Source organism: Phascolarctos cinereus, unplaced genomic scaffold (assembly GCF_003287225.1).
Source record: "Phascolarctos cinereus isolate Bilbo 61053 unplaced genomic scaffold, phaCin_HiC Scaffold_4;HRSCAF=312, whole genome shotgun sequence".
Lineage (NCBI taxonomy): Eukaryota > Metazoa > Chordata > Mammalia > Diprotodontia > Phascolarctidae > Phascolarctos > Phascolarctos cinereus.
In genome coordinates, this window is record NW_027555847.1 from 102,906,513 (window position 1) to 102,927,026 (window position 20,514).

Below are 20,514 nucleotides of genomic sequence, written 5' to 3' on the forward strand. Positions count from 1 at the left end.
TATGGTTATGAGTCACAATCCGAGACTGACCACAGGATTTCTTAATGCACTTTGCACACAGTTGGCAATTAATCAATGTGCAATAAAACAATGTAAAAGCTCACCGTCAAGGACTTCACTGACCAGTTGTTGTTGCTGGACAGAGAAGAAGGAGATCTTTTAGGTGGCCTTCACCTCAGACTCAAGGGCTCCTCTCGGGATTACTTCATGCTGCACCCACCATAATCTCCAGGACCTCTGAAAGCCTGACTGGAATGTGACTCACAGTACCCACAAGCTGCAGACTGAACAAGGTCAGTCCAGTTCCTAAGATATGAAGAGCTATGAATTCAACTCCTCTTTCTGCCAACCTTCCTCATCCTTAGTCATCTGCAAAAGCATGCCAAAGCCTGTCTATAATGATGCAGGAGACAGTCACCATGGGTGATATATCCCTCCAGATTGCTTCAAAATGAAAGTTTATTGCTGAGACAGTCTGGCTTGGTGAAAACCTGCCAACATTTGCTAAGAATCAAAATTTCTTAAAGGAATTATTTGGACCAACTAAATTCAGAGTGAAACACAGAGGTGTTTGTTTAAAAAAAAAAAAGGAAAGGAAAAGAAAAAAGAAGCAATTCAACGATGGATTCCTCTTTGGACAACTTTCTCCACAGAGATTTATGGTACCACAGAAAGAACCCTGACTCTGGAATTGGAGAACCCAACTTCAAATCTCTTTTCTGCAAGTACTGGGCAAGTCACTTAAACTCCTTGGGCTTCAGCTTCTTCATCTAAAAATGAGGACATTACAAAAGATGGATCCTTTAGGGTTCCTTACAGCTCCAAGACTATGATACTATGAAGCGCTGAGAGTAAGTCTCAATTTCCACATCTGTAAAACGAAAGACTTAGACAAGATGGTGCTTGATTTCCCATCCAGTTCTAGACCTATGGTTTTATGAGGCAGGTATCATTACTAGGAGCCAAGGTCCCCAAACCTATACCAGGCTCCAATAACAGCACTTACTGGCAAGTTCTTTTGAATTCCAAAAGAAGCCAACTACTATTTTCCTTTATTATAAAGTGTTGACTACAAAAACCTTTGAACTGAGAACTATATGAGCATGAATTATGAAAAGCTCATCTCTGGCCTAAAGGCCAAAGAAGATCTTACTTTCACAACAACTCTCTCAATGCTGACAGTTCCAGAAAACCTCCAGCAGAAAAGCAGGATTGTTGAAGCATGGAATTATTTAACATAAACAAAGTCCACAGTGAGATTAGATGATGTGACTAATTTTCCATGACTGTCCCATGCTTGGTGGAATTGAACCACAATTTCATTCAACCTTGTTATGAACCTGAATCCTAGACTTAGGAGGATTTCACTTTGAAATCTTGAGAGATGGGGGCAGGGAGTAGACTGAACAACCCTAGTACTAATGTCCACTCTTCCTTTATCCCTAATGTTTCTAAGAAAACCTACTTCCCAATAGCCTGTATTTGGGGAGCCCTGGAAGCGAATCTTCTATCTGGCACTGTTGCAACCCAACAACATCTAGGGCAAGAATTCATTCAAGTAAAGTTATAAAACACTCTTGGGGAGGTTTTACTGAGAAGGCAGTAGAAACCGACTAGGCCCTGATGGTCATAAGTAACTCAGCCAGGCCTATCACTGTCTAAGTTCTAGAATCCTCCATGGGCCAGGATCTGGTCTTAAGATTTTAGAAATAAACCAGATTTCCGTATTCATGAGGGTCACTCCACAACATGAATAGAAACTGAGATTTTTTTTTTCAAATCAACAACAAACAAACACTTGTAAGGTCAACTGAGTGGCTGGTCTTTGTGAAGAAGTTTTTCCCTTTGCTCATTACAGTGTTGGGATTTGAGTTCAGACTGGTAGCAGCAGCCTCCAGGTTTAAAAAAGGAAAATAACCTCCCCTCTCCCACACCCCCAAATTTTTAAGCCTTTTTTCCCCCTCTTTCCAGGAGAACTAGACAATCATGATAGCTCTCTATAGTTACATAGCAATTACATAATTACTAAGTCTATGCAGTATCGCTCCAACTCTTCTGAAGCTCTCTCCACACTACAGCTGCAGCACAAGGCGCTCCAATGATTGCAGCCTTTGCACGCACCGTCCCTGCCCCTAGCACAAAGGAAAGAAAGCACAATGGAAGCCCATCTGAAGCCAGGGAGATGCTCTTGCCTGAAAACTTTCACATCTCCCCATTTATGGAGCACACTTCCCACCCATTGTTGACATGGGCAAAACCCAGCTTTCTTGTTGGTGCAGACAGCTTCCAAAGGGGAGAAAGTCAGTTCAAGCTGAATTCAAATCCCATTGTTGACAATTCACAAGGCAATCATTTAGCACATAATATGAAAGCTACATCAAAGGACAAGATGCAGGGGAGGTGGGGTGGGGGGAGGTGGAGAAATCTCTCTGGGCTTCCTTGCACTGGCATGAAATGGCTGCTTTCCTTCTGGCTGCCAGCTCCAATGCTTCATGTTGACATTACACATCCTGTGCTGTAGATCCACCCCCATGCTGCTGCTTGCCCAACTGAATTATCTCCTGCGTCACAGCAGTGGTAACAGAACTGCTGGCTCGGCAGATCTGAGAGCACCATTTCAATGCTTAATACATTCAGCAACTGGACACATTACCAGATAGTCTGGGTTGGTTTGGGGCACTCTCAGCAGCGATACATTATTCGGCCTAACCTTCTGTTAACCAGATGGTCTGTTTTCCTCTTGGGACCAAACCATTAAACTTTACTTTATTAAATTCTATCAAAACGTGGGGACAGTTTACAGCAGAATGTTTGGTTCATCTCCAACAGGGTTGCTAAGATGAAAATGACCTAAAAATAACTGGAATCTCTGCTTCACACCAACAGAGAACAAGATCTTTTGGAGTAAATATTTAAATGGTCTGCCAGATTCAGTACCATAGCAGTATGAACCACATGTATAGCAACTTATATCGCAAAGTTGCAAGCGCACACATCCCTAGATCTATATGGACCCAACATCTCATCTCTCATCCTCAGGCTTTGGTTAGCATGCTCCCCACTCTAGAATACACTGGGGTCAACCAACCTCATTCACCTCCGGCATTCCCAGACCAAAGGCTTGAACAGTTTACTTGTTGAAATGCCAGACCTTTGAGGGTGGCCCAAAGATGGTAGGTGCTCCACCCTTCCAGTTAAGGTGTCACCATCAGGCCTTACATGAGTCTTGCATTCTAAACCTCTCTAAAAAACATGCCTGGGGATTATGAAGATAGAAAATACTTTCCATCATCTTTCCATCAGCAGCCAAACACAGACATGCAAAAACAGGCCACAGAGGAATGGAAGGGCAACAGCACAAGTACTTCCTGGAGTTCACTGGCAGTGATCAAGTGTCCTTTCTGAGGAGCCACAGATGAGTAAGTGTCCTAGAAGCTACTGAGAGTTTAAGTAAACTTTTCCATTTAGAGATAATATTACCAAAAGCATCTCTGGGCAATAGCTAACGTAACCCATCTTCCACTTCTCTAATTATATAAATATATGAGAGAGAGAAAAGATAAAATTCTGATACCTGCCTCCTTTCTCTCTTTTGGTGTGGATGTGAAACTTATTCACATCTTATCACAAATTAAAAAGCATCTTTTCCCCAACAACTTTGGTCCTGCAGAACTTTCTAGCATGTCCAAGATTCAATTCAATAGTAGTCTATCCATATTATTATTATCAAGGCCATTCCAGGTTCCTGTAATCTCTGATCGCACCTAAGCCCACACTTTGACTCCCCTCCGCTTTAGTTTTAGATGGACCTTTTGGGCATGAAAAATTTCTTATCTGAAAACAGTGTGAAGATGTGAATACCAATCAACAAAAAGATGTCTCCTCTTTTTCCATCCTCTAATGTCAGGAAGGGCACAGATCAAGAATGGCATTGATTTTCAACTGCCATCATTTCAAATGTCAGTTTCATGAGGTCATTTAGCTCTGTCCCTCTAGGAAAGTCTGGACTGTAAGAAGAAAGAGCTGCTCATGCCTTCTTTTTTTAAACCATCCTATTTACAGAACCACCACTTCCTCTACTTCTACCACCACTTCTGCCACCACCAATGTGTCTTTCTGCCAGAGCACACAGGACTCAGCTAAGCCCTACCAAAAAAAGTCACTCCACAATCCGAAACATCATTCACCATTCAAGCACACTAAAATTAGCTTTACCCACCCCTCAAGATCTCAATAGATCAGCTGATATTATGGGGCAGTATTAGTAAGATTAAAGAGACAGAGATTATTAAAATAAACATATCTGTGAAGTAGACCAAAACATTTGTAAGCAAGACTATGTGACAGTAAGGAGGAAACAGGCTCAAAGCTACCTGAGCCAACCAACAAAGGAGGCAACCAACCCCCCCATATTGAGAGAGTAAAAAACAAACAACGCTTAGATGCGAGGAAAGACTAAAATCTATGTATTCATTTACGACAGAATGACACCTTTAAATAAAAAAAGGAACACCAGTATCCTTTCTCCTCCCCTCTCCCCAAGAAGCCCTAAGTGTTTCATGCTTTTTCTAACTTTTCTCCACAGTATTGCAGGGAAATAATTTGTAAGGTAAACGTGGAGTAGATCTATTCATAAGTAAGGATGCTTAATACATTAGGGGTGCATTTTACAAAGGTTTCACAATAACTTTATCATTGCCAAGAATAAATATTTATTAAGCATGCACAGATGTAGGCATTCTGTCAGGTACAGAATCTGAGGGAGAGAGAACCTCTAAAAGAGTCTAAGTTTAAGTAACCAACCAACATATGAATATACATGGGAAAAGGCACAATATAAGAGAAATGATGATACTGATAATGATAATGATGTTAATAGCTAGTATTTACATAGAACCTACTATGTACCAGGCACTTTGCTAAGAGCTTTACAATTATTATCTCATTCGATTTGCCAGGATAACCCAAAGGTCGACTCTAAAGCCAAGGACAAAATCAGTAAATAATTAATTCATTATATAATTATTTGAAGAACAATCACAGTACAGTGAAAAGATCATTGCACTGCTTGAGGTCAGGAGGTGAGATTTTAGGAGATCTTTAAAGGACTTTTCACTAAATCCTAAATTTCCACTCAGAATTTCCACTCAGAAATTTTAAGGGTCATCCAGAAAGGATTTTGCACTTATGGCTGTAAACTAGTTGTGTGTGCCGCATATATAATGAAATTGTATCTAATTGTTATTTGTTAATTACCCTGCCCGATCAGCACACGTGCAAAGGGAAGGAGCAGCTTTCTTCCACTGACCCTAGGGCACGGATGCCTCCCACCCAATTTCCTTTAAATGTTGTCGGCTCTCAATTAACAGGGCCACACCAAACTTATGACCACACCAAACCTAACTGGAAGGGCTACCCTCCCAGACCCTTCCCCATGCAGAGAGACCCCTGGACAGGACACCACAGAGACACCAGGAATTCCCACGCGGGGGCAGTCCCACAATCTCCTTGCTTACCACCGCTGCTCAAGGTCCTTAGGTCATTCTCAGTGCCTCACCCGGACCCCCCAGTATTTGGGATGGGGAAAGGTGGAGGGGAGTCACAAGATCAAAGAATCAAAGCCCTCCTTGCAGATGACTCCCCTAGCCGAATTAATATGCTACCGGGTTGCAAGGCTACTGCAGCGGAAGCACCAAGAACCACCCCCGCAACTACACCTGCTCCTTCCTGCCCCCCGCCCCTGTCGCTGCGCAGTTATTTCGCGTGCGCTCACGCTAGTTTTCTCCGGGAAGCTCAGTGGCATGAAGAGTGGCCAGCCAGTGTGCAGATGTCTATGTGCCTCATTTTCCACCTATGACTGCATGGAAAAGAGAGAAGGCTGCCAAATAAGAATCTGGCCTGGTGAATCATGGTGTCACCTTAACAGCCCCACTTTTAATATAGGTGGCTGTTTGTATTTCCTAGAAATCATTTGCTCCGTTTGGTAGGTAGACAGCAAATTATTATCACCACCATACTGTTCTTTTTATGGCAGAACAAACTGGCCACAAAAATTTCTTCACTTTTTGGCAAAAGTAAGGTGATAGTAAGTTAAATGTTCCCAAATGTAGTCTTGCCGTCTAAGTCTTAAAATGGTTTATTCATTCACTCATTCAATAATTAAGCACCTACTGTGTGAAGAATGTGCCAGGTACTGGCAGGGGGAAAAAAGAGTTTAGATAACATTGGTTCCTGCCTTACAGAACTTAAAGAGTCTACTAAGGCGATGAGATATAAGCAGTGTAATTACAATACACAATATTGAATAAGTAGATTAGAGATGTGCAAAATGCTATGTGAATTCAAATGAGGAAGGTCATTCTTTTTCATTCACTTATTCAACAAGCATTTAGTAAGCATCTCTGCTAGGCACCAGTGGAGAAACAATGAGGTTTCAAACATAGTCACTGCCCTTGGGGACCTTAGTGTGTGGGAATATTGGCAGACAGGGAAAATAAGAATCATGGAGGTATAGTGTGGCAAAAGTCCTGGGTTTGGATTTGGGCTCACATAATTCTTAGACAGTAGCAATGTGACCCTGGGAAATTCTCTGACCCACGGTTTTCTCATCTCTGAAACGGCATCTTCCTCACCAGGTGGTTTTGGGGATCAAATGAAACAACACAGAGAAAATGCTTTGCCAGGTTTAAAATGCTATGTAAGTGTGAGCTGTTACTACAGGACACACACAAATATACGACAGTGTATAATACCTATAGTGAAGAATAGAATATGAGAGGAGAACATTCCATAAAAAGGAATGGGCGCAGAAGAACAGATCACTTTCAATAGAGAAACCAGTCAATAACAGATTTTCTCTTTTAGTTTTATGGCCACTGTGGCTAGAGGTCAGAGGAGAGACCTATTTATAGATTTATTAATAACCACATTTGCCTTCTGAAGACTTTCTAAAGCCATTCTCTTAACCTAGCTAATTGTTTTAACTTGGGCGACGCTGAGTTTTTTTGGTTTTGTTTTGGTTTGGTTTTTTTGGTAACGTACAATATCCTAGATCACAGCCAAGATAAATTCACCTGTCACCTTTCTACTGAAGAAGGAAAAAAATAAGGGAAGATAGCAAGAGAGAAAAAAGAATAGATACAAACATTTTAGAAAGTATAGAATTCAGACACTCTCCTAAGCAAAATCTCTAGCATTTACTTACCTATTTCAGCATTAATTTTGATTCTTAGAGCTGCTGTCTGGAAAGAAGGTTATGAAAATGATTGTGTAGCAGCCATTGAACAATCACAAGCTAATTAAACGGGTGGCCTAGATTATCTTATTTTCCACTAATAAATCGTATAACATGTAACACTTGATAATTTCAGGACCTGTAGGTGAAACTGATTACTAACAAGCTAATGACACCTGTCAGAGAAGGGAATGGGTAAATGTCCTGAAACACTTGGACTGGCCAGAGAGCAAGTATGGATTTCAGCTACAGCTGACATGTGTTCCCACATACCTCTTCATCTCTTAAGCTAAATAAAATTACTTAGTTGAAGGCTGGAATTAAAGAGAGACTGGAACTCAAGGTGAGAACTTTCATTCAAGTAGAAGGCGAAAATTCTGCTTTCTTAAGCTGTGTGATATTTTATGTGATGCACAACATGTCACTTTTTGCAAAACAATGGAATGTGCCTTTTGAGGGATACAGGAAGCTTAAATTTCCACAGGAAAATTGAAAGGAAGAGTTCAATTTTTCTATAAGTCCCCTGACATGCCAGCTCTTTTTCTGAGTCAAAGTATGATACTTTTAATAGCACAAAATGAAAATCCACATATCTTAACTTTTGTGGACAACCCTGAAGGAGGAGTGTACACTAATTATGCTGGCTTGGGTCTCAGCTCCAAGATTCCATTCCCAATTAGAATTCCATTCATCCAAACAGAGATATTATGATGTGGGTCCTCTAATAGGGGTCTAAATTAAATTATAACTGAGAGTGTCCCATATGGGTTTCACTTCTTGCATAAGGTGGGGGACAAAGGTCATTACTTTGCTCCTAAACCTTTCACTGCTGCTGTCTAGGGCACCACCATCCTTCCAGTCATCCAGGTTTGACACCTCAGTATCATCCTCACCATCCTTACCATTCGTTACTCTTACTCACCTCATATATACAATTAATTGTCAAATCTTGTCCTTTCAAACTCCACAACATTATTCACATATGACCCCCATTTCATCACTCGCTCAACTACCACCTTAGTTCAAGCCCTCATTGGCTTTCCTGAATTGAAGTAAAGTCCTGCTGAATGGTCTCCCTACCTCAAACCTCTACTCACTCCAGTTTTTCTTCCACCCACCTGGCAAACTGATTTTCCTAAGCTCAGGACTGAGCATATCATCCCTCCTACTTAATAAACTCCAATGGTTCTCTATTCCCGCTAGGATCAGATATCAACTCCCTTGTTTGGCATTTAAAGATCTTCACAAACTGGCCTCTTCCTACCTTTCAGTTCTTTTCACACATTATTCCCCTGCACACACTCTGCCTTTTAGTCATACTGGCCCATTTGCTGTTCCTCACACACCACACTCCATCTTCTATTCCAGCCTTTGTACTGACTTTCTCTTGCCTGGAATGCTCCCCACCCCAACAGCTTTGGAATCCTTAAAGACTCAGTTCATGCCACCTGCAGAACTTTTTGGGTCTCTCCCCCTATTACTAATGCCTTCTTCTATAAATTATCTTCCATTTATTCTACTTTTATCTTTTATGTACTTGTAAGAATTAGAATGTAAGCTTTGTGAAGGCAGGGGGCTGTTTTTGTCTCCAGCACTTAGCATAGTACCTGGTACAGCAGAACTTTACCACATGCTTGGTGAATGAGTTCATGAGCAAGTGAAAACTCCCTCAGAGGCCCAGTTGGTATCAACAATCTCCCCATCAGGTCAGTGCAGAGAGTAAGATCTTATAGATCAAGTCCACTAAAACTAGGACTACTGATTAAAATGATATTAATAATCCTAATCCATTTCACCAGCTCTGCCACAGTCACCTAGTTCCAACAAGCTTCAGCAAAGCCCTGTTTCACCCTCTTTTGCCTGTGAATAGTTGTCCTTTTGAAGCTTTCCCCCAACCACAATAGCCATTGTCCAAGGAGACTTCTTAATGTGAGAATTCAACACTAAAGAAGGGAAGGGAAGGGAAGGGAAGGGAAGGGAAGGGAAGGGAAGGGAAGGGAAGGGAAGGGCAAAAGTACTTCTATAGCACCTATTATTTGCCACTCACTGTGCTAAGCACTTTGCAAATGTTATCTCATGTGATCGTGACAATAACCTGGAAGGTTGATGCTGTTATTATCCCCATTTTACAGTTGAGGAAACTGAGGCAGACAGAGGTTAAGTAACTTGCCCAGTGTCACAAAACTAGGAAGTATTTGAGACTGGATTTGAACTCAGGCCTTCCTCACTCCCACCTCATTACTCCATCAACTGTGTCACCTAGCTGACTCAACACTAATGTATACTATCAAAAACTAAATTACAAAGAGACCGTCTCTGGAAGTCTTAGGCAGGGAAAGAAGATCGTGTAGATTTTCGTTTATCTAGACCCATTCTCGATTTAAGGCTGCAACTGAATAACCTCTCAAAGTTTTTCCCAAGCTTAAGATTCATGAATTCTCAGCAGGCCCCAGGCCCAGTAGCATTTTTATCTAGCAGTGCCTTACTAGAAGGTCATTTCCTTAAGGTTCTATCATTCCCTGTACAGCCTGTTGTCCTACACACTGAATTGGTGACTTTCTAATAGTAATAGCTCCTCTAGTGTGAAAAGGACTGTGAAGTTTCCCAGAGAAACAGATAAAAACCAAGATGCTCGACTTGTGACTATGAGCTTCTCATTGCACTTCAGTGCTAGAAGTTCACAACTTCAAGTCTTGAACCATTTTTGAAACTGACCTTTAGTTGACAGAGCTAGTTTCTATCACTGAATTCCACTTTAAAAGGAAATATTTGAAACTGTTTCCATTGTTGACCCTAATCATCCCCAACCTAGATCACCAAGAATTACAAGAGCAGGAGGAGTTACGGGTTTTAATGGTATATCCTGTAAGGGTATCTTTTTGCCAGTGCACACAAAATTTGGAGTTCAAAAGTTACATTTATTATGTACAGAATGACTCAGAGTGTATTTCTATATTATAATATACAGCTTTATTGTATACCATACTTACTGTCTAACTTGGCTCCAGTATGGTATCATCTTACTGCATACAATATCATCTTCATTGCACAGAAGCATTTTTCAGTAACCACATATTGTCAATCTGTGCTAAAACGATTGAGCCTGCATCTTACATAAATTCATCTACCTATAACCACTTTATATTAGTCCATCTACCTATAACTATAACCACCTTATATTAATCCACCTATCTATAACCATACAGGATTAGAGCTCAAAGGGTCTGAGACATCATCAGGCCATGATGAATTATAACTCATTTTTCAATATGTTAAGGTTTCCTTCAAAATCGCTAGAACTTGTTTGATCACTTTGGAATTCACCTTCAGAAATCACTGAAAAAACTCAGGTTTAAGTATACCCTAAGTACACTGTTTAGGTGTACCCACCACAATGGAACTGAGAGAAGATTATTATCAACCCCAAATAACTAAATCTAGCTTAAATCCCTCTCTCATCAAAAGGGTCCACTGGGGTCTGCTGGCATTCGGTTCAGTAGGTTAAACTCAAGACTTCCTGAAGGTCTAGGTGGTTGGCAGAACTTTTCAGTTATGCAATCAAATTTATTCTCCTCCTAGACAGTGTTCTTATCCAGTGTTAGGAAACAGGAGATTCCTGGAACTGACAATGGTCAATTGATAGCAGAAGAAAAGAGGAAAAAAAAAATCCCATAGCTGAACTTTGACATTCAAATTATAATGAGCCCTTCCATAAGTATTCCTTTCCTAGTTGTAGTTACTAAATACTAAATTAAAGTCTTTCTTTTTTTTTTTTTGTTATGCAATGGGGTCAAGTGACTTGCCCAGGGTCACACAGCTAGAAAGTGTTGTGTGTCTGAGGCCGGATTTGAACTCAGGTCCTCCTGACTCCGGGCCAGTGCTCTATCCACTGCGCCATCTAGCTGCCCCCTAAATTAAAGTCTTTCGAGAAATGAATTGACTTTATATCTATTCAAAAGCTCAAATGACCTACTCTACAGGCATACTTACACATTCTTTATCTGATTTTTAAGCTTTTATCATCTTAAAGGCTATGACCTGATATAAGGATAAGCTTATAATTGCCTAGATCTAATATTGGCAGAACAGATACTAAGCAGTCACATCATGGACACTTGATCCCACTGGTAATCATAATAACTGAAAGTCTTGGACACAACATAGTAAGATATGACAGAATTGGATTGACCAGCCGATCAGTGATCAATGAATTGCTTAACATGAAGCCATAGCAAGTCACCTGACCACAAACTAGATGAACTAGTGACAGACGGCATGTACACGCTGTCTCCTCCTCTCCTTTTTGTTGTAATCCAGTGGCCTCCTCTTTCTTCTTTCTCTTCCCCCCCCCCATTTCTCATCAGTGTTGGTAAAGAAAGCCCCATGGATAGCTTCAAAGACAGTACTATCACATTTTCAATCCATTAATAATGCAGCTATTTTCTACTGTGCTCCATTCTCCACTTCATCTATTTCTAAGGAGCTGTCACCTTTGTAATTTCCATTCAGACCTATTTAACCGATTGATACAGTCTATTCCTTTTTCCTCATCACAGTTCCTATTTGTAACCACCTCCTCCTCATATAATGTGGCCTTCAAATCCAACATTCTTTTTAGCAATAGAAGATGAAATATAAAGAATATGGGCACAGCCATCAATCTCACCATTTCATTTTTTTTTTATTTCTCCCTGCCTTTGCTAATTCTGTTACCCCTTTCCTGGGATATCTTTTCTGAAGGTTGAAGTCCACCCCTGAGATTCTTCTTTCAAGGCCTTTCCTCCCTGAAGCCTTTACCTAATACGTCCACACCCCACCCACCCTACTCCACAATCCCAGGTTAAAATAATCTGTTCAACTTCAATTTATCAAACATTTTCTCTGATCCAGTTTTGTTCTTCTCCCTCTCCTCTGTACAACTGTTATTTGTGTACTAGTTCACCAATATCCCCATTAGGTTAAATGCTCCTTGAGTGAAAAGCTTGTGAAATACTGTTCTTTGTATCCCCTTCACCTACTGTAGGCTCAGTGCTGGGCACATAGTAAGTGCTTAACTGAGCTTCACATGTCAGAGTTAAATTACCCTCTTCCACTGCCTATCTTTACCTTTGGAGGAAGGACTACTTTCTCTTTTTTTTCCTGTAGGCCCTTTCCAGTACACAGACTTCTTTAGCTTTGTCTTGTGAATCATTCCACTGCCTCTCTTCTCCTTCTTTCCTTCCCACCTTGCCAGGCAATCTCTGATTACCAGCAAATTTCCACTACATAATTATGGCATGCTTTAGCCTACTTTTCTGTTTGCTTAACAGCCCTGCCTATTTTCTACTTGCTCGGATGCTACTGTTTGCATTTCTGACCGCCTAATCCAAGTATCCTTTCAAGGCCTAACTTCCCCTACCATGATAGCAGCTGGAGCCCTAATTCACAGGTCTCTTCCAAAGCTTTTCATTAGCAATAGAAATGAGATGGTTTAGAAACCCATTTCTTAATCTGCAGGTGAGTACTAGTACCTTTGTGTAGCAAACATCTTTCAAGGATCCCACATTGTGCCACTGATCAATTATTTTCTTAGTAATAAGCACAATGTTATGGGTACTTTTGCAGTATTAACGGGGAGAACTCTCACTTGTGAGAAATCACCCACAAGCCAGCTGAAGTAAGAGGCACTCCACTGACATCTGGAAAACGAAACAATCATAGTTTTACCTTCTTTATCCTGAATTGTGAAAAGAGAAAAAAAGTTCCAAAATTGGAAGGCTTCAACTGTGTTCTGGTTAAACTGGCCAGACAAGGGCTTATAGGGCTTTGGGGGCCCTCACCAGCTGCACCCCCCCTCCTCACAGTGGATAAGCCTCTCCACAAATCCTTGGCTTAATTATTTTTGACACAGTTGTCTAGATTGAGCTTCCAATTCCCTTTGTCCTCCAACCCTTCTGAATCCACAGAAGTCTTTGCCTCCTCACCTGGAGCAAATGTTTCCTACTCTGTCCCTGATCTCATATTTTTATGAAGATACAAAGTGATCCTGATATGTTTTAGGAACCAGTTCCTGTTTCTAATGGTGTTCTCTCCACTACAGAATGCAGCACAATTCTTGCTCTCTTTGAAAAAGAAAAAAAAAAGGAGTGAAATGTGTGTACCTAACCAGAATTTTAAAAAATCCCTGTTGGGAGTAGCACTCTTCATCTTTGGAGGCTCCAGAAACTTCCCCAATCCAATTCACATTTAATTATACCCTGTCCCCTCACAGTCACTGGCTCTGCTTTTGGGGACGAGGCTGGGGTAAGAAGTTAGCAGGCATCACAGATGTATTTTATTAATATCCAGGAGCAACATGAAGTGAACTGAACAAGCAAACAGATGAAAGCTAGGAAATCAATACCAAATGCCCATGACCTTGGAAAAAAAAAGAAAGAAACCTTCACTCCAAGTATAACTTAAGAATTTCTCCATCTAGCAATTAGACAAGAACATTTTAATGACATCAGTTACTTGTTTTCCTTAACTGGTAGACAATAATTTCATTAGTGACAATATTTGTGGTTTTTGTTAGAAATTATATAAAGTGAGAAGAACCACTTCAACATTTCATTCAACATTACTATAGAATAAACTCTTCTTCCACCCTTTCCCCCACACAAAAGTAAACTCCTTGAGAGCAGAACAGTTTCCATTTTTATCTTGGTATGACTAGTGCCTAGCCCAGTACTGGACACACAGTAGTCCTTAACAGATACCTTATTGAATTGAAAACTAAGTAGCCAACAAATTTGTTGAATACTGACCCTAAAAAAAGTCATTGTGTTGGTGCTGTTTATAATTATAATATAATCACTTATAATTTCATCCACATTTCCATTGATGGACAAAATATGTTAGAAAGAAAAAAAATGACCAAGCTTCAAATATTATGGTAGTTCCAAAATTGAAAATGTGAACTCAAAAACTATTCCATTTGATGTGTGTGTATATGCATTTGCATGTGTGCTGTCTTCCAGATACAAGGGAACAAAAGAATTTTAAAAGGTTTCAAACAAGCTCCAAGGATCATCTGAATTCTTATATATCAAAGTTCCCTCTCTTGGAGGAAACATCTCCTATGGGCCTTTATTCCTAAGACAATCCAACTTGTGATCATTATCTTCTGCCCTACCATCTCCCTATCCGTTTTTATTATTATTTTTTCTTACTCCAGCACTGGCATACAAACCATGCTGTTTTAACTTCTTTCCTGTTCTCCCAGTTCTTCTGGAACATTTTATTTTCGACAGTCAACTCATTTGGAGAAGTGCCATAGTGAGGTTCAACTGTTTACACTGTTAACTGTATCTCTGCCAGAAGCTCAGGGGTCCTGTGCTACCTTTTTCAATTTCCCTCTTGGATTAGACGTTTTTTGCTCTCACTCTGAAATACTTTAAAATGTTAAAAAAAAATCCTCAACACTTCATTCCCTGTTGCTTTGAAAATTACTTTCACTTACTGAAAAGTAAAAACAAATAGAAACCCATTTTGCACTCTCAAGACTCTTGCTTGTGTCCCATGGGCTCCAGTTTAAAACTCTGGTCTACGCTGATGAGTCCTTTTAAGGATAATCTATTGTGTTGCCACACATAGGAAAAATGCATGGCTACCCATTAATACGCTACAGAGAACTGACCACTTAGAAAATGTGTGCAGGATACATTTTTGGATGGGTCTCTAATTTTGGAAAAGCACCAACAATTATATTAAACCTCATTAACTCTCTCCACCATTCATCAGTATTACAAAATGGTATCACAGAAAGAAGCCAGTTTTAATCTGTGCTTTTCAAAAATAGGTCCTCAGAATACAATTGTCAATGTTCATGTCTTGTAAAAGGGTAACCAAATTTTACAAAGGCATCACCACAAATTTCATCATCATCACTGATGAAATTTCTATAGATCCTTAAGTTTTACAGTGTTTTCTAGATACTATCTTATCTATCTCAAATATTTCGAAGTTTGAAAGGATTCCCTAGTACTAGACAATAGAAATGGAAAGCCAAATAGAACACTTCAAAGAAAAAGCCTATACTACACAAAGGAACTTAAAGGCTGTTGAAATGGACCAAACAACTACTCAGAGAAGTTTCTCTTCTGTCAGTGGAACAAGTTTTAGTCAACAGGTTTGCAACACGTTAAATTAAACTAAGATCAACAGTTGTGTCTCATTAGTGATATGGAGTTCCTCACAGAGCTATTGAACTTTTAAGTGGTTAGTTGTTTCTGAGTTTAAAGGAATGATTGATAAATTAGGTATGCAATATTCACCAATCACACAGTGCACATCTTCTAGCTATTAAAAAGCAAACACACACTCTCTCTCTGACTAAATCAATTTCATATTGTTATAACAAAGCTAGATGTGTTTTTTTGTCCATCATCCAAAAACCTCTCTAGTAAGTAGTCTAGTCTGCTTTCTAGATTTCAGATTTCAAGAAAGCTTCCCTCCCTCCCTTCTTCCCTTTCTTCCCTCCTTCTTTCCTTTCTTTCTTTCTCTCTTTTCTTTCCCAACCTTCCCCCAAACTAGGGCTTGTGCTATTAAAAGAGTTTAGACCTTCCCATTTCCTTGCTAGGGCTAAAATTAAACTGTCCATTCCTTAGGGCCCCAACATAACATCTGCCAGATGTCTTGGCATATCACATGGGGAGGAAAATTTTCTTCCAGCATTATCTGCTCTCCTCACTCATTTCCCCATAATCAATTAATAGCTCCCTAACAACAACTGCCTACCTCTCAGTCATCAGCTAGTATAGGAACTTCATAAAAAAAAAATTTTATGGCAAACAAAATTGAATTGATTCTTAATTTTATTGAGATTCAATGATAGGCCCTGAATATGTTCCCTTTTATTCCTGTGATTTTCCTTAGTTTCCATATCAACCATCCAATTATGTACTCATATCAGATCCTTCACATTCTGAGACCATTATTTATATACCACTACATTTGTGAGCCTAAGATTGTGAAATAACAACTCTGCTTTTCAACCATCAACTTAAAATATTCAATACAGCTTTATAAACTCCCTGTCCCATGACCAATGAACCACAAACTTGATAAAGGCACATACCAAAGAGGAAAGAGAGTGTTGTTACCTAAACCAAGAAAATGAAGAATCAAGGCCAAGGACTAAGACAAGCTAGACTGGCACCTAGTAAACACCACAATACAGAAAATATGATCCACATCCAAGTCCCCCTCATGATTCTTTTCTTTCAGATAAACCAACCACAAGTACAATAAAGTCCATTAGTACATCAAGATTTTCATTGTTTTCCGGAAGACTCATTAGCAAAAAAAAAAAATTTTCTATAGAAGTTGTAACTGACATGAAAGGGTAAAAATGAAGAAAACAAAATTTTCAAGGAATGTGGCCATTGAATTCAATTGACAACAATCCAAACAAACATAAGAACTATCACTATCATGTAAATAGAGTTATCCAGGAGGAGTTTGTTCAGTGGACTTGAACCTCACAAACTACATACATCTCCAGAATCATCTGTACTAGATGTAAATGTTCCTTATAAAAAAACTTATACAATGGATTTCATCAATCTGGAATCCAAAAATGAAACAGGATCTCTGGTTTGTCGATCAAAGAAGAAAGGAAGTTGGATATGTAATTCCTTGGATTTCTCACATTACTACATATACCAACATACATTTTTTGGCTTGCAACTCAAATGTGCATATCTAGAAAAAACTGCCAGACAATGAAGGTTGATACATCATGCCGTTCATCCTTTGATCAAAGAGGGAAATGGATTTGTCTCTTAGGCTACAACATATATACAGATACTAATTACCTTTAAAAAGTATACACAGACCTATATACACATACACAAAACCTGGACATATGTGTGTATACATACTATACATGTATATATATACACATATATGTATATATGTGTGTATATGTATATGTCTATGTATATATGAATATATGTGTGTGTATGTGTATATATATATATATATATATATTCCTCCCCCCAAAACAAGCTTCCTAATCTTTATACAGTAGCTGTAGGACAACCTAGCTGAAATTTTTTTTTTAAAAATCAGCCAGTCTTCCTTGTTTAATCTTCATAACACGAACTGGTTTATTTTTTTTAATTCCCTCAATGTCCTTTTTCAAGATAAACCTAAAATGAATGCATATTTATAAAAATCAGAAATTGACCATATATTAATCTACCTATTGACTCTTGCCATAGTATACCCCTAAGTCTCTCTTTTTTTTTAATGTATTCCATATAAAATTCAAATTGAACACTTTAGAGCAGCCATAGATATGTTGCCAGATCTAGGTATAACTGCAGACCCATTCTACATTATCACTAGAATTGAGCAAACCTGAAAATGAATAATGTTATAACTCAAAGTTATTTTAAGTGCTATAAACAAGGCATACTTTTTAAAGGGGTTGAATAATTTACTTTGTATGTCAATCACAACAACTAAAAACTTAGAAGTGACCTCTCCAACTATACCCAAGCTGGGTTTGAATGTACACATATAGCCTACCCACCATTGTTAATCAGTTCCCCAAAAATGCAGTGATAAAAGAAATGATGTCATAAGGAGCTGTAAGTTTCGTAGCAAAAATGTTATAAATGAGCAACAGCCCAAACATCCTTAACACTGGGTTGTGCAACTTTATAGTAGAGTTGGTAACAGTATATTAACACTGTTATTATGAAATGAATTGGTTGAGATAGCCTTATGTGAAGTATGCCTATATTGACTGTAAACAATTATGAATGAAAGTATTCTTTATTTTATAATAACCATTTCACCCCTAGGAGAAAATAATCAATGGCCCACCAATTTGGTTTCAAAACTGTGATTTTTGTCACAAGTGAAACTTTTTGCATTTACTGGAGTTTTCCTTGCATATGAATGAGATTATTGTCTAATCAAAAGAATACACTCGAATTTGGGGTCTCAAAGCACTTCAAAATACACAACATTGCACAAATCTTTTTTATTATTATTGTTCTGATTCATAATGAAGGAAAGCAATAAAAAAAAAACCTGGTAGGACTAATCTATAGTGTCTTCTGAACCACCAATAATACTTAAGACAGCCAACCAACTTCTTTGTACCTTTCTATATTTCCCCCTACTTGTAAACAAGTCTTTTCAATTATCCTTATCCAAGTTTTTCTCTTTTTTCCATTGCACAGTTGAGGCTTCCTTACCTACCTCCCATGCTTCACCTGGAATTTTTTGAAGTTCTCACCATACTCCAGATGTCTGCCTTAGCTCTAGTTGAAAATCATCATCCTTGATTTCTCCAAATTCCTTCAGGATTTCATTTTCTGCTTTGGTCAATTACAAAAAATTCTCTAATTGCCAGTTTGAATGTATATGTATGGAGTAGGGGAAAAGGAATGTCCCACTGATAATCACTCACCCCCAGCAATGCCTTCTTACAAAAAATACTGTACTAAATTATTTCAAATTAAAAGGCAAAGACATCTCGATGCAAGGTTTGTCTAAATGACATAATATTAAAAAAAAACTTGTTTCCATAGTGACATTGTAAAGGAAACATACTGCTATTTCTAAAGAGTTTCAGTATTTCAATACCCAAAATAAAAGAATAGGAAAAAAGTGAAACAAAATGATTTAAAGTCTACTATACATATGGAACAACTTGAGAAAGGAGCCATAGCAGCTCAAGAACCTGATATTAGTAAGCTCTAGAGTGCCTCTGAAGTCTTGCAGCATTATTTTGTTGCAGAAATCCAGCTGAGAGTTTTTCAATATAATGCATCTCAAAGATAGAACTACTCTCAAATCTTAGAAGTCCAAATGACTGGTTTAGAGTCACCACCACCTCCACCTCCCTCACATATTTATTGATGAATAACAGCATCAGGATGGCTTGCAACAGAATGTAAGCCACTTAAAAGCTGAGGAGGACTTCCCAGAAAATGTTAAATTCATCCTTTCACTGTCCTGAAAGAGGTCAAAAGCCCTGCAGGAATAATCAAAAGAAAAAAATCCAAAAGTTGTCTTGACAATGTAAACAAAAGATACAAAAACTTGTGAAATGATTTCCTTGAAGGAGGGGAAAAAAACAAACAAACCCTGAGAACTTCCTTAAACCTTCCATTTCTTTGCACAAATGAAGTGATCTTGAAGAGCCACCAAAAGGTTTCACATGGAAAAGGAAGAAATAGTAGGGGGGAAAACGAGCCATCACAAGCAGAGCTTCAAAATGGAGAACATCCATAATTTTATGAACACTTCTCATCTCAGCTTTGTCTCCTGGAAGCCTGCTCTCCTCCATTTTCTGGTGGAGCCACAACATGACATGGCTTACCTGACTCAGTTCACAGCTCTCAGCCAAACTAGTCACTTCCTTTTAAAGCATGTAAGCAGCCTCAAGAAACCAAACCAAACCAAAGAGAACACACACACACACTCACACACACAAACATACACGCACACATTCATACACACAAACACAAAAAGCCAGTAGTAGGAGAATGCCCCAACTGGAAGGTCTTTCCAATCCCAGACATTCGCTAAAATGAAACTTTTTTTTTTCTTGAGGGGAGGGATATAAAAGGAACTCTAGCAGGCTCCCTTTCTATAGGTTAGAAGGTACAATGAGAAGAAAATCAGGGTTACTCCAGGAAACACAAAAGCCTGGAGACTGAATGTGTGGAGAAGCCTGGTGTTTTGGAGTCTGGACTAGAACCAAAGCAGACAGCTTGCAAATGGAGGACAGAGAGATAAAGAGAAAGCGAGAGGGTGATCCGATGGGGGCTGCTGCTTCTTCCCTGTGTGGCTGGAAGGAAAGCAGACACTGGGCAACTGAACCAGAAGTAGTGAGGCTTTCTCCCCTTTCCTTCTTTCTCCCCACTTCCTTTGAAATGAGTGAAAAAAACAAAACAAACAAACAAACAAACAAAAAAAACCGTGTGTAATGGCTTCTCCTCTCCAGAAACCGCTGTCCTCCAAACAGCCCCTTCTAAAACACCAGTCTGGAGGATAGTTCCTCCGCTCCTTTCTCAACCTTCATCTCCCGATCCCCTCTTCTCTCTTCTCTCACCACCTTCTCCACCACCACCACTACTATCACCACCACCACCACCACCACCACCACCACCACCACCACCAACACCACCAACACCACCACCACCAGAAGCAGCAGTAGCAGCAACCTTCTCATCCCCAGCGGACACAGCCCGAGCCCCAGATCCCAACTTTGGAGAGGGAGCAAAATACCTGAGAAA

General features: G+C 39.3%; 1 protein-coding gene across 1 annotated transcript in view; it reads right to left on the reverse strand.

Annotated features, from left to right (window-relative positions):
* Positions 1-20,514, reverse strand: part of ZNF462 (zinc finger protein 462) — a 155,522-nt gene that overhangs the window by 133,980 nt on the left and 1,028 nt on the right.